Genomic DNA, 12,448 nt, shown 5'->3' with positions numbered 1-12,448 from the left:
GATTCTTTGTGCTGGCTAATACCATCTGGCCGTTGTCTCAAACGGGGTGATATTCCACTTGGGAATAACATTAGTAATGTCGTATGACAGTATACACAAATCATCTGCTTCTGATATGAATGGTCCTGCAACCCTTGACAGCAAGTGGCTGCTGTATTTGGAAACAGTCTTACTCATGCCTCTGGGATGCAAATGATACAACTCCTGGCTCCCCCATCACCCCACATACTTATGCTCTTAGGGCCAGAGGCCAGATCTGTGCTGTGCCACTGCTGTGTGACGGTCTAAGTGACAAGCAATGCACAGAACAACTAAGGATATGATGTGAGGGCAATAGCATGTGGAAGCAGTGCTGGTGGAGGGAGGCTGAAGCTCTGCAGCAGTGCTGCCGTGCCTGTGCCAGCTGTGGCTGTGGTGGATGCACAGGGCAGCCAGCTGTTGCTTTGCTCAGGAACGCACCCTCCTTTTCCTCCAGATGTTACTGCTCACAAGAACAGACAAACCCAGCCCTTACTCTCCAAATGGATCAATATTCCCTGACTTCAGTGCTCAGTTCCCAGGGCCTCTTTGGCAGGGTGGCAATTGGGAAATTAGCTGGATAGATGTTTGGTTAAATAATGAAGATATATATGTATAATAATATGATCAAATCTCCAATGAGCTCAGTTTTTTCCCCCTTATTCTTGCTTTCCAGGGAATGCTGGCAGGTTTGGCTCTGTGCATCATACCACAAAAATCTCACTCCTCCAGAAGAGGGCTAATACACGAAGGAGCTTTCTACCAGGCTGATGTATCACACATGCTTTATATATCAGCTTGGATTTCTTTAGTCCAGACTAAAGGATCAAAGACACAGGGAGAGGCAGGCATATGGGGAAGCTTTAATTTTTGCAGACGTGGAGAGCAGGGCAGCATAGCATGGCTAGAAAAGCTTAGACATAGCCAAATGTAAGAAACTGTATTTATGAGCTGTGCTTAGAAATTGCCTCTGAAGCTTGCAGAGCAGCTGGTGTCACTTTCAGCTGACATTTGTACAACTGAAACACATACAGTGCAGCCAGGAACAGGAAATAGAAATTATGGATAAAGACTTGGTGGATGCAGGACTAGGAAATGAGTGTTGTGTGGTCCAGGTTGCCTTTTTATAGACTTATGTCATATTATCTACATGAAGCGAAGGCAGGTATTCATCCCAAGGCTGAAATATTGCTGGGGATGGGAGTAAATTTAAATGTCTTCAGCTAAACTATTCTTCAAAAATTCACTATTATAGGCTCTGACAGACGTGTCCACTTTCAACATGTAGACATCTGAGATCCTGCCGTTCTTCTCCAGCTCTGATTGTGTCCTACAGTCACACTCTCAACTTGGAGAAGTTACCTGTGAAGGAACACCAATGGTATGTATTTAACGTAAAAGAAAGATGGATGTCTGTAGGAGGAACTACCCAATAATACTAATTTAAAATTTATTGCAAGTCCCAAACATTTGAGATTTTTTTCCAAACATGATTTACAAGGTTTTCTGTGCTTATTAAATGCTTGTTAAAAAACTGCATGGTGCCTTGTCTTTGAGTTTTGACCAGGAATCATTAACACCCACTCAGTAGGGTTTCAAATACGAAGTGCTGGATTTTAAGCCAGTTTAATATACAGGAAAGTCTAAGAAAGAACAGACCTTCAGCCTGCTGTCAGCTGACCTGGTGGCAAATGGACTCCATTGTAGTGACACACAAGGGGGAATGGCTTTCAACTGACAAAAGGGAGATTTAGATGAGATCCGAGGAAGAAGTTCTTCCCTATGAGGGTGGTGAGACACTGGCACAGGTTGCCCAGAGAAGCTGTGTCTGCCCCATCCCTGGCAGTGTTCAAAGCCAGGTTGGATAAGGCTTTGAGCAACCTGCTCTAGTGGAAGGTGTCCCTGCCTGTGGTAAGGGTCTTGGAACTAGATGATTTCTAAGGTCCCTTCCAACCAAAACCATTCCATGATTCTATGCCCATCTTCCATAACTGTCCTTCAGTGAGGAAAATCTTCTGCTTGGCCTCTCAGAAAACTGAAGAAACAGCTTTTTATGGGGAGGTATTGTGTGAGGATGAAAGATTCAGCAACAGGCAGAGTTTTCCCCAAGCTTACAATGATGTGGCAATGTCAACAAGGTTTGGAACAAGACACTGTATTTCCTTTCAATGTGGTTGATCAGTAGCATCCCTCCTACCCACAAAGTGGACAGTGGGCTGTTAGACTGGAGTAAATAGCTTTGCATACCTTTGTATAGCAAAGGGCTGTATTGTACGGATGCACTAGCTGACTCCTGTGTTAGCTCAGGCACTTCTGGAATGTTTTTCCCTGATAGATATAGGCACTCCTGCCTCCAAAACTGCCACCAAATGTGCCGCCAGATGCCCCAAAGGTGAAAAGCCTGAGCTGTCATGACCAGCCTTCAGTGAGACCTGTCCTGCCTTACGCTGAACAGTACTGCAGGATGTCCTGCAGAAGGTCAGAGGGCTGCTATGGCAGGGAGGTGTATTGTGGCCTTTGCTCTCAGGATCAGGCCCCTAGAGCAGTAGTTTCTTTCTATGCCAAATGGTCACATTCCCCTTTGCTGGGCCACCCTTAATCTAGACAGGATAAGAAATGACAGCACACGCCTGGAAAAATCCTGCAGATCTCTTGACCTTTGGCTGTAGGAATGGCTGCTGGCTCCTGCTGCAGAACTGCCTCCTCCTCCCCCGTCCCTTGACACAACATATATATCCACATAGCTTTCATGTGTGCCAGCTTTTACTGGGGACACGAGGCTCACTGGAGCTCAAATGAGACTTGCCAAGTCCAAGAAGACAAAGTCAGACTTGTGTTAGTGTTGTGGAAAGAGGCACGGGAGGTCCTGCTCCACCTCATCCCCATCAGCCCAACACAGGTTTTACTGTTCCTTGATGATACATTTTCATTGCAGGAATAGCTGGAGAGCACAGCACACATTTTTGTTCACTCTGCCACTGCCTAGGTTGGCAGGAGGTGTTGCTAAGCAGTCATTGTGAGTGTTTGTATACACTCAGCACCAGGTTACCGTGAAAATTTGGGAAAGACCCACCCTGGAGGTGATGTTCTCGCCACCACGAGGTGACTCCCTGAGCAGTTTTCCATGGGTGCAGGAAAATTGTCTGTCTTTGAAAACATTGATCTGATTTTTAGTTACAGAGTGCCAATTTATTTTCTGTTCTTATAGTGTACTGTATAGTGGAAAGCTGATATGATATCAGCAAGGATTGTGGCAGCCCTGCTTGCAGTAAGAGAGGTAAGGAGCTGTGCTATTGAGTGCTACAACATCATTACACAAATTCATTTACGGCATCACCGAGGGAGAGGGAGTATGCATGGAGTAACTTTATCCCTATCATTTCATTTGTTTGGAAATTGGGAGTGGATGCAAACATAGCACCTCTTTTGGGTGCTGTCAGGATAGAAGAAACCAAGTACCCCCTACTCCTCCAAATCTGACTCAACTGTTGCTTTGCAGAGATGTCTCAGTAGATCATGAATATCATAACACCACTGCCTTTAGAGGCTTAGTGAGGTCTGAACTGGGAGGTGGGAAGGGATTCTTAAAACAGAGGCTCCTGGACCCATGACAGGAGTGAGTGTGAGAGCAGTTCAAGGGAAGTCTTAACCAGCGGGAGGCCAGAACAACAGTCCTGGTGCTGTATCCTGATCTTGCTTCAGTGGATTTACAGCTGGTTCCTTTCCTGGAATGAAAAGATTAGAATCGCTGGAGCTGCGTGTGTGTCTTCCAGCGAGGAGAACTAGGTATGCAGCAGCTGTAAAAATAAAGAGCCCTCCCAGGCCATCGTAGTAAAAAGGTTTGGAAACTGTTGAAAGTGGGGTGGGGTGGGAAAATCCTCAAATTTCCTACTTTTTTTTTTCTTTTTGTATTCTAAATTTAGGCATGTCAATTTTGTACTTGGTTTGAAAGAAAAGGATAAAAATTCCATGAAATCTGGGAGAAGAGTCTTAAGATAAAAAAAGCTTTCAAAACTTCCTTGAAAACTCTAAAGAATTCTGTTTGGTTTTGTCTTGTTTGTTCTGTTGCTGCCTTACCCAAGAGCACTGCAGATATTGGAGAGCCCGGCTGCAAGAAATCAAGGATACAAAACCTGACGAGAGGAGTTTCAGAACGACTTGACAAGGTTAGACTGTGTACTTCATTATGTGGTTAGTTCAGCTTTTATTCATGCATTGGGTGTTCAGCTGAAGATCTATAGGAGTCAAGAAGAGAGCATGCAGGTAAATACCTGCAGATGACCAGTGATTTGCCTGTGTGAAATTGTGGATTTCCACTGAAGTATAAATTTCTGAAGAAAACAAAGTAGAAGAGGAGACAAATAAAAATAGTGGATTAACGAAGTCTAGCAAAAGATTGGGTTAGGAACTGGAAAGGTGAATTTCATTTGTATCTTCTGATAAAACTTTCTGTAAAATGAATAGAATAAGAAATGTCTATTCTGCTATTTAATGCACGTTGCAGCAAAAGTTCTTACTCACTTCAATAACCTAGAGATCTCATGAAACCTGAAGCGCACCACAATGCTTCAGTGAAATTAGAGTGGCAAAACTATCTTTTACTCTCTGTTTTCTCTGACCTCACCTGGAGTGTGGGATCTGTTAAGAGGAGCCTTCATCTCACAGTGATGGTGTCGGTGAGAGATGCCACTGGGAGCTGTGAGACCACTTTTTCTTTCCCTCCTACCTGGGTCTAGACCACTGGTAACTCAGCACCACCACAGACTTTCCTCCTAGCCCTGACCTGGCTGCAGACACCCTCTTCTGGCACTGCCATGGGAGGCACTGTCTGGGGAGGAGGTTCACAGCCTGTGGTGCAGGTAGTGTTAGTTTCAGGGAATGGGATGGTGCCTCGATAGCACTGCCAAGCCATGTAGATTCATTCAGGATAACCACACCACTAGGTTCACAGAATCATAGAATTCCAGAACGGTTTGGGTTAGAAGGGACATTAAAGCTCATCCAGTTCCAATCCCCTGCCACAGGCAGGGACACCTTCCACTAGACCAGGTTGCTCAAAGCCTCGTCCAACCTGGCTCTGAACTCTGCCAGGGATGGGGCAGCCACAGCTTCTCTGGGCAACCTGTACCAGTGTCTCACCACCCTCACAGGGAAGAACTTCTTCCTCGGATCTCATCTAAATCTCCCCTCTCTCAGTTTAAAGCCATTTTCCCTTGTCCTGTCCCTACCTGCATTTGTCAAAAACTCCTGTCCAGCTTTCATTTCTGCCCTTTAAGTTCTGGAAGGCTCTTTGAAGGTCTCCCTGGGTGCTTCTCTTCTCCAGGCTGAACAAGCCCAGGTCTCTCAGCCTGCCTCCATAGCAGAGGTGCTCCAGCCCTTTGTGCATCTCTGTGGCCTCCTCTGGACTTGCTCCAACAGCTCCACATCTTTCGTGTGCTGGGGCCCCAAAGCTGGATGCAGGACTGCAGGGGGGATCTCATGCGACTAAATGTTTTTACTCATTAAACTGAAATTGTTAATTGCAAGCTTACTGGCTCATTTATTCTGTCTCATTTTGAGTCCTTGGCCTTCACCTACTTCTTTATTTACCTCTAGGAATGCCTCTTAGCTCAAGGCCATGGTTTGTCCTTCCAGAAAGGTGCTTTTCAGTTCCAAGCCCTGCAAGGCTCCACACAAGCAGGAAGGCATTGCAGCATGTTACACATTTGGTTCCTCACATTTTCATTGTATTTGTTTTCTGGACATGGAGACTGCTATCCCAGATCAAGCTACAGATCCAGAATATCTTCTGACACTCGAACAGTGGCAAGTGCTATCATCTGTAAAGAAAAAGCACAAAAGCCTCCTAATCAACAATTATGGAAAGTTGCCCTTGGAAAGTTTCTTCCTGACTTGTATTAGCAAGAAATCGTTTTATTCTGAGAGTTTCCATTCCCTCCCCAAAAAAACATTATTAATCTTCTTGCAAGGTCATTATAGATTAAGATATATTTTAAGTACATAAGGACAACACTAGGATTTGCAGAATTATTTGTTGTGTAAAGACTTTTTTACCCCCTTAATAACTTTTCACAGCCCCTTACAGAATTTGTTGAGCAAGACTGAGATTAGAGTCTGTTTTGGACTTGGTCCTAGAAAACAAGGAGAGTATGATAAATAAAACAAAACATTTGGAGGTCTAGCCATCAGAATATCATCAGATATCCACTGATTCTGAGGGAATGTTATGTATGGAAGGTAATAATCTGAAGTAGTGAGCTTTTCATAAAATACAACTCTCTGAAAGAATGTAGAATGAGACAAAAAAACCCACGTTGATCTGAGTTGATTGTCTAAAAAATTTACTATGGAAAATCATGAGGTCTGTAATGAATAGTTGGATTGCTTTAACAAATGTCTGTGCCAATAAAATCTAAAAATATATTTAAAAAGCAAAGATAACAGAAGTCAATCTCGTTAAGCAGAGATGCAAGGAACAATGCAAAGGATAAACACTGTTGAAAGCAGAAAAAAGGCAAATAAGGTTCTAATTAGTGGGAGGGACTGAACAGATTACACAAAGAAGATAAAAGCAAGGAAACCTAATTGGAAACACAGCAATGTAGTATCAAACAATCCAAAGTATGTTATCTAGTACAAATGGGTTTTCAGCTCTTTCCACAGGCAAGTGGTGAGTAAAAAGGTTGATGCTCTTGAGGTTAGAAGGCAGGATGCAGGGAGAAGAAAAAGTATTAGTCATGATTAAAATGCCCAAATTGAGTAATAGGCAGATGCAACCTATCCCCGATGGTAAAGACTACAGTTTCACTCTCAGCCCTCATAGAAATACATGAGCATGGACCGATGTTTAATGTTCAAAGAGTTCAGTAAAATCCTGCTGTTTCTCCATGTTTTTCAGTGCTGCTGGAAAGAGAAACCTGACCACTGCTACCATATCATCCCTCTGTGGTGGCCCATGTAGAATGAGTATTTCTCTGAATTTGGGTGACCCATTGAAGATACTAACTGTAGACTTTGTAGTGTGGAAGCAGGAAGCATTGATGGGTCCTCTCACTCCCTAGCCAAAAAATGATGTGGTAGGTGCTTCTTACAGGATTAAAATGGTTAGAGAAAGACTTCATGTTCAGTTATGCACAGTGTATAGGAATAGACACTTAATCAAGGGCTTTGATGCTCCTTTTGGGAGTCAAGTCTAAATCCTAATTTTGAGGAAGGATGGACAACTAAAGGAGCAGGAAATCGTTCTCCTGACTTTATGGTGTCTGTGTCTACCATATGCGCTGCACCTGGGGGCTGGAATATGACCATTTGTTCTCCAAGTACAAGCACCTTTACAAACCAAACAAACCAACCAACCAATCAAACAAACAAATAGCAATCCTCAGTGCTGTGTGGAATTGCCCTTCTTGATGTCCTTGTCATCAGCCACAGAATTAAATGCACAAGAGAAGTGGCCCTTTTTTCCTCCAAACCCTTTGTATTTAAAGACAAGGGAAGAGATTAAATCTAGGAAAACACTTTGTGGTTAATAACCCATTAGCTGCCTTCCATTGCTTTCTGTCTCCATGGGTTATGATTTTCTTGAGTTGATGTCCCAACTTTGACTCTCAACAAACTGAGATTGAGCACTTCTTAGTGAGAGGTTCAGAAGTCCCTGTGAGTGACCTGCTTTTGTTGGGTACCCATCACACAGCAGTGGTTTCTGTTCTTTGAAATGACATGTACAGCTTTTGCAAGTTGCTTCATAAAAGGAAGATCACTTTTGCAAATGACTTTCTGCAGCATTGGCTTGGGTGCTGGGCACTGCTTGACAAATTCACCCCTTGCAGAGAACACAAGACTTCCTTGCTGCAATTGTATAGATTTGGCTGCTCCCTTTACAACCAGCAGACTACCAGACAGTGCCAACTCCCGTAGAATTTAAAACACAGGCATATTTGTGGTCATTTCTACTTATTTTGTAGGGCTTTGCTCAGCAGTACTTGGAACATGTTGGCCTCAGATTTCTGGCAGAAGATTGCAGTGCTGCAATCACTCCTATGAACAATGTGTTTGTCTGTCTCTCTGTCTCTCTATCTATCTATCAATCTATTCTATCTCTACTTTAACCAAGCTCAATTATGTCTGGAGTGAGAAATCTGCCTTTCCTTCTCAGGGATCAGTATGCAAAGACCCGTCCCCTCTCTCAGAAGCAGCTGCCCTGGTTTTCCAGATTTTGCTGTTTACTTCAGTAAACTAGACCACAGGACCATCTTTGCTGTGAGTCCCCTTCAGCCTGCTGCTAGAGATGGCAGAATAGCTTCTGCCTTGCATATCTGATATTTTAAAAATCAAAATATATTAAAAAAAATTGAATTTGGCCTTTTCCTTTTTTTGTGCTATTCCTAGCAAAAGTGTCATGAATGCTTTTTGCCCCCCCCCTCCTTTTTTTTTTCTGAATGTTGGTAAGTGAGCAGATATAAAAAGAAGACAGTTCTAGCTTTCTCTACTGGCTAGCATTTTTAATGGTCAGTGCATAATTAAAACTTGCCAGCACTGACCCCAACATCCCCTTTGGTGTTGTAAAGAGATCATGCACCTCTGATTAACAATGTGCAAATAAAGTTTCACAGTCTTGACTGCTTGCCCTTCGAGCCTAATGGCAATAAGCTACCCCACCTCTGAAGTACTGACCAAGAGAAAGCAACAAGCCAATGGTGAAATATCTCTCTAAATAAGGACAGGAAAGATGGCTTCAGAAAATGAGTGCTGTCTTGACTTACCATGTGGTAAACTTTTGGAGTTATTGCCAGTGGCCGAACATTAAAAGGTCTGACATACATACTTTTGATAAATTTTAAGCTGGGGATGATGCTGTGGTTGAGGTTTGCATCTCAGATATGGAATGATAGAGTAGGAGAAAAATTTGGCACAGCAGCCAAAGGTCAGGAATGGCAGTGCAGACAAAAGTGGAAAGTTTTGAGGCAGGGCAAAGGTTATGAAGTTAGTGATGGGATCAGACAGCCGCAATAGCAATACCCAAATGCAGCAATTGGAATGACTCATCCACGCACAGTTGTTCCTCGCAGGAACCAGGATGAGGTTTGTCCCCTTGGGGTTCAGTCTCACCAAGCCGAGCTTTGCTGGATTACTGGTGGGGGCTTGCTTGGTTTGTCAAACTCTCTGACAAATCACTGCATGTGTGACCCTCAGTATCCTGTGGTGATGGTCTCTGTTTCCTCCACACTTCCAAGACAACTTTTCCTGTGAAAGCCATACTGTACCACAGGCAAATTCAGTCAGAGGAGACTGCAGGTCACCTTGTCCAAGCTCTCGCTCAAAGCAGGGTCAGAGATGAGGACAAACCACTAGTGGTTTAGCTTACCTTTAGCTCATTGATTGGGAAAGGGCAATGAACATTCTTCAGCCGCTGATCTGAAGGACAGCCTTTCATGAATCAAGCAGGATGACATTTTACTTTTCATTCCCAACCCTGTGGCAAATGATGATGTCAATCAGGCAGCATTTCTATTCTGGCCAACAGACCCTTTCAAACACTTTAAAAGCCACTGATTTCAAAATGACCCAAAGTTGTGAGGAAGAGCCTTTGTTTCTCTGGTTTCAGGGATTCATCTGAATTGGGTATAGTTCCTCACTTACACTGAATGACATAAAATGATGGACCTCTGCAAGCAGAATGACAGATCTAGAGCTAAATTGCAGAACAAAGACTTAGCACTGAAGACAACACTGCTTAAGCCTGGCCGCAACAGAAAGCATTTTCAAGGCCTCCGTTACCACTGTTTTGGTGTTTATAGCTTGCAACCTTTCAGAACACCAGGTGAAGTGTGGCAATGACAGTATCCTCACTCTGCAAGTGGAAACTGGGGATGGTATAAAGGAAGTAGTAGTGTTCGTTTCAGTCAATATTAGTAATCTAAAATTTGATATCTTGTCTAAGTATCTTTTCTGGAGTATCTGAAGCTAGGTATGCATATGTAGAGGGCAAATTAACTGTTTCACAGGAACCTGTCTTAAATGACTCCTTCTCAGAAGGTCATTCTGATGATTAGAAATGAAATGGAAGAGAGATGATGCAAAGTGAGCTAAATACTTCATTTCGAAGCATTGCCTCTGATTTGAAAGACCTGTTTTGCTTGGAATTCCTTTTTCAACATTAAAGACACAATGCATTTTACAATCCAGAGTATCTGGACTAATAAATTCCCAATTAATTTATTATCTTATTAGTCTAGATACTCTAGATTCTGATATAAGCCCATTTTCCAACAAGTAACTTTGAAGACTGCGATTTCTGTTCACTGCTCTTGATCACATTGCTTCTTGCTGGGGGCAGATGAGATTGCAGAACTGTTTACTAGGCTTAGTGTTATGGGTACCCTTAATAACTCCTGCTAAGTGATTTCTCTAACTTTCTTAACTCCACTTGACATCCTGACCTGGTTGTACTACATTTACAAAGCTGGCCACATCTTCAGAATGGCTTTGCAGACAGATCCTCTAAGGATTTCTCTAGGGGTGATTACCAGCCGGTTTTCATCTCAGCTAGGTTTTTTATTATTATTAGTCTCTTATTTTTTTCTCCCTGTGCTTTTGTTTAGATCCAGAAAAATCAATAAATCTCCCAGAAAAACACATTCCTGGAAGGTTAGGGTGCATGGAGCCACATTAGCCATTAAAAGTGTCTGAAGGGCACAGTTCCCAGTCAGTAGATGTGGGGGTGGGATTTCTTTCATTTTAATATCAGATGTCTGCAAATTATTTAAGTCTGTGTTAGTCACTCAATTCTGCCTGTATAGTGAAGGCAGCCTCCAGACACCCATTCACTCCTTGGCCTCCAGGTTCCATTTCATTAAAGGTGTCTATAATCCTATTTAAAAGAAAAACAAACAAACAAACAAAATCCCTAAAATGGGGCCTCCTTTGCATCAGGACAGGTAGAATTTGAAGACTGCCAGACAGTACTGTCTCTGAGTATCTCACGGATTTTGTAAGTCTGTTTTACTTCCAGCTGCTCTCTCCTCTCATAGGTTTTTCTCACCAGAGACTCCCTTAACCCCAATCCATTGCAGCTGACTTAAACCCTTGCAAATCAAATAAAGAACAGCTAAATTTTCAGCAAAGTAGGGTCAGTTCCGGTTTAATTCAAAATGTAAAGCCAGGTGATTTAAATGCACTTTGCAAGAGAGGGTTAAGTTACAATAATAAACTTACTTGCATTGGCACCAGCTCACGTAGCAGGAGAAAAAGAAAAATTATGCTCATCCAATTCTATACAGCTTGGCAGGAGATGGGAAAAGCAGAGCAGGGTTTCTAGGAAAGCACAAGGAAAGTCACTGCTTAGAAAGCTGATCTGGTGAAATTTACTTTTTTAATTTTTTTTTCCTGGATTCTCACAAAACCACATAGGCCAGGAGGGATTTACTTCAGTGTCTGCCACAGTGCACAGTAATGAACATTGGTCCAAGAAGCAGCTTTTTACAGATGATGTTATATATGCTGAGCATTTCCGTGGCCCTCTTCAATTAGATGAAAAAGAAAGTCCTAAATTGCAAAGAGCACCAAAATACTCTTATAAGCATTAGCCATGTAGAAAGACAGACTACAGTTCATGCATATCTCTAGCTATAATGGAAGCTTAACATATATTTAAGTTATGACCTTAAAATGAGTCAAGCCTCTACAGATCGCTTGTAAGGTTAGTTGGACAGGAACAGCTCTGTTTAATTTGGAGGTGTGGAAGCCATCCCATTAACCTCTGCCTCTCAGTCTCGTCTCTTGCTGCAACGTGTTTGGACCTTCTTCTGGTCCTGGTTATCCAGAAACACTCATGTGTTCAGCTCCAGGGCCCCTAACACAAGAGGGACGTGGAGCTGTTGAAGCAAGTCCAGAGGACAACACAAAGATGCTCCAAGTGTTAGAGCACCTGTCATATGGAGACAGGCTGAGAGAGCTGGGCTTGTTCAGCCTGGAGACGGGAAGATTCTGGGGAAACCTTAGAGCAGCTTCCAGTGCCTAAAGGGGCCAACAAGAAAGCTGGAGAGGGGCTTTTGACAAGGGCAGGTCGTGACAGGACAAGGCTTTGAACTGACAGAGGGAAGGTTTAGATGGGATCTGAGGAAGAAGTTCTTCTTGTGAGGGTGGTGAGACACTGGCACAGGTTGCCCAGAGAAGCTGTGGCTGCCCCATCCCTGGCAGTGTTCAAGGACAGATTGGACAGGGCTTGGAGTAACCTGGTCTAGTGGAAGGTGTCCCTGGCTGTGGGTTGGAACTAGATGATGTTAAGGTCCCCTCCAACTCAAACCACTCTAGGATTCTATAATCCAGTTCTCTGCTCCTGATTGTCAAAAGTTTTTGTGCACACTGTTAAAGAGGGCAGGGATCCTGGTGGGGTTTTGCTTCACTTCCCTGAGTGCTGGCTGATCAGGCT

General features: G+C 43.3%; 1 long non-coding RNA gene across 1 annotated transcript; it reads left to right on the top strand.

Moving 5' to 3' along the window:
* Nucleotides 1-678: 678 nt before the first annotated feature.
* Nucleotides 679-4,481, top strand: LOC115611962. The gene is made up of 3 exons (XR_003992803.1): nt 679-1,399; nt 3,227-3,295; nt 4,101-4,481. It is a non-coding gene; the product is annotated as an uncharacterized LOC115611962 (long non-coding RNA).
* Nucleotides 4,482-12,448: the final 7,967 nt, after the last annotated feature.

Source organism: Strigops habroptila, chromosome 1 (assembly GCF_004027225.2).
Source record: "Strigops habroptila isolate Jane chromosome 1, bStrHab1.2.pri, whole genome shotgun sequence".
NCBI classification, from domain to species: Eukaryota; Metazoa; Chordata; class Aves; order Psittaciformes; family Psittacidae; genus Strigops; species Strigops habroptila.
The sequence above is the reverse complement of the archived record's forward strand: the minus strand, read 5'-3'. Positions and strand labels throughout refer to the sequence as shown.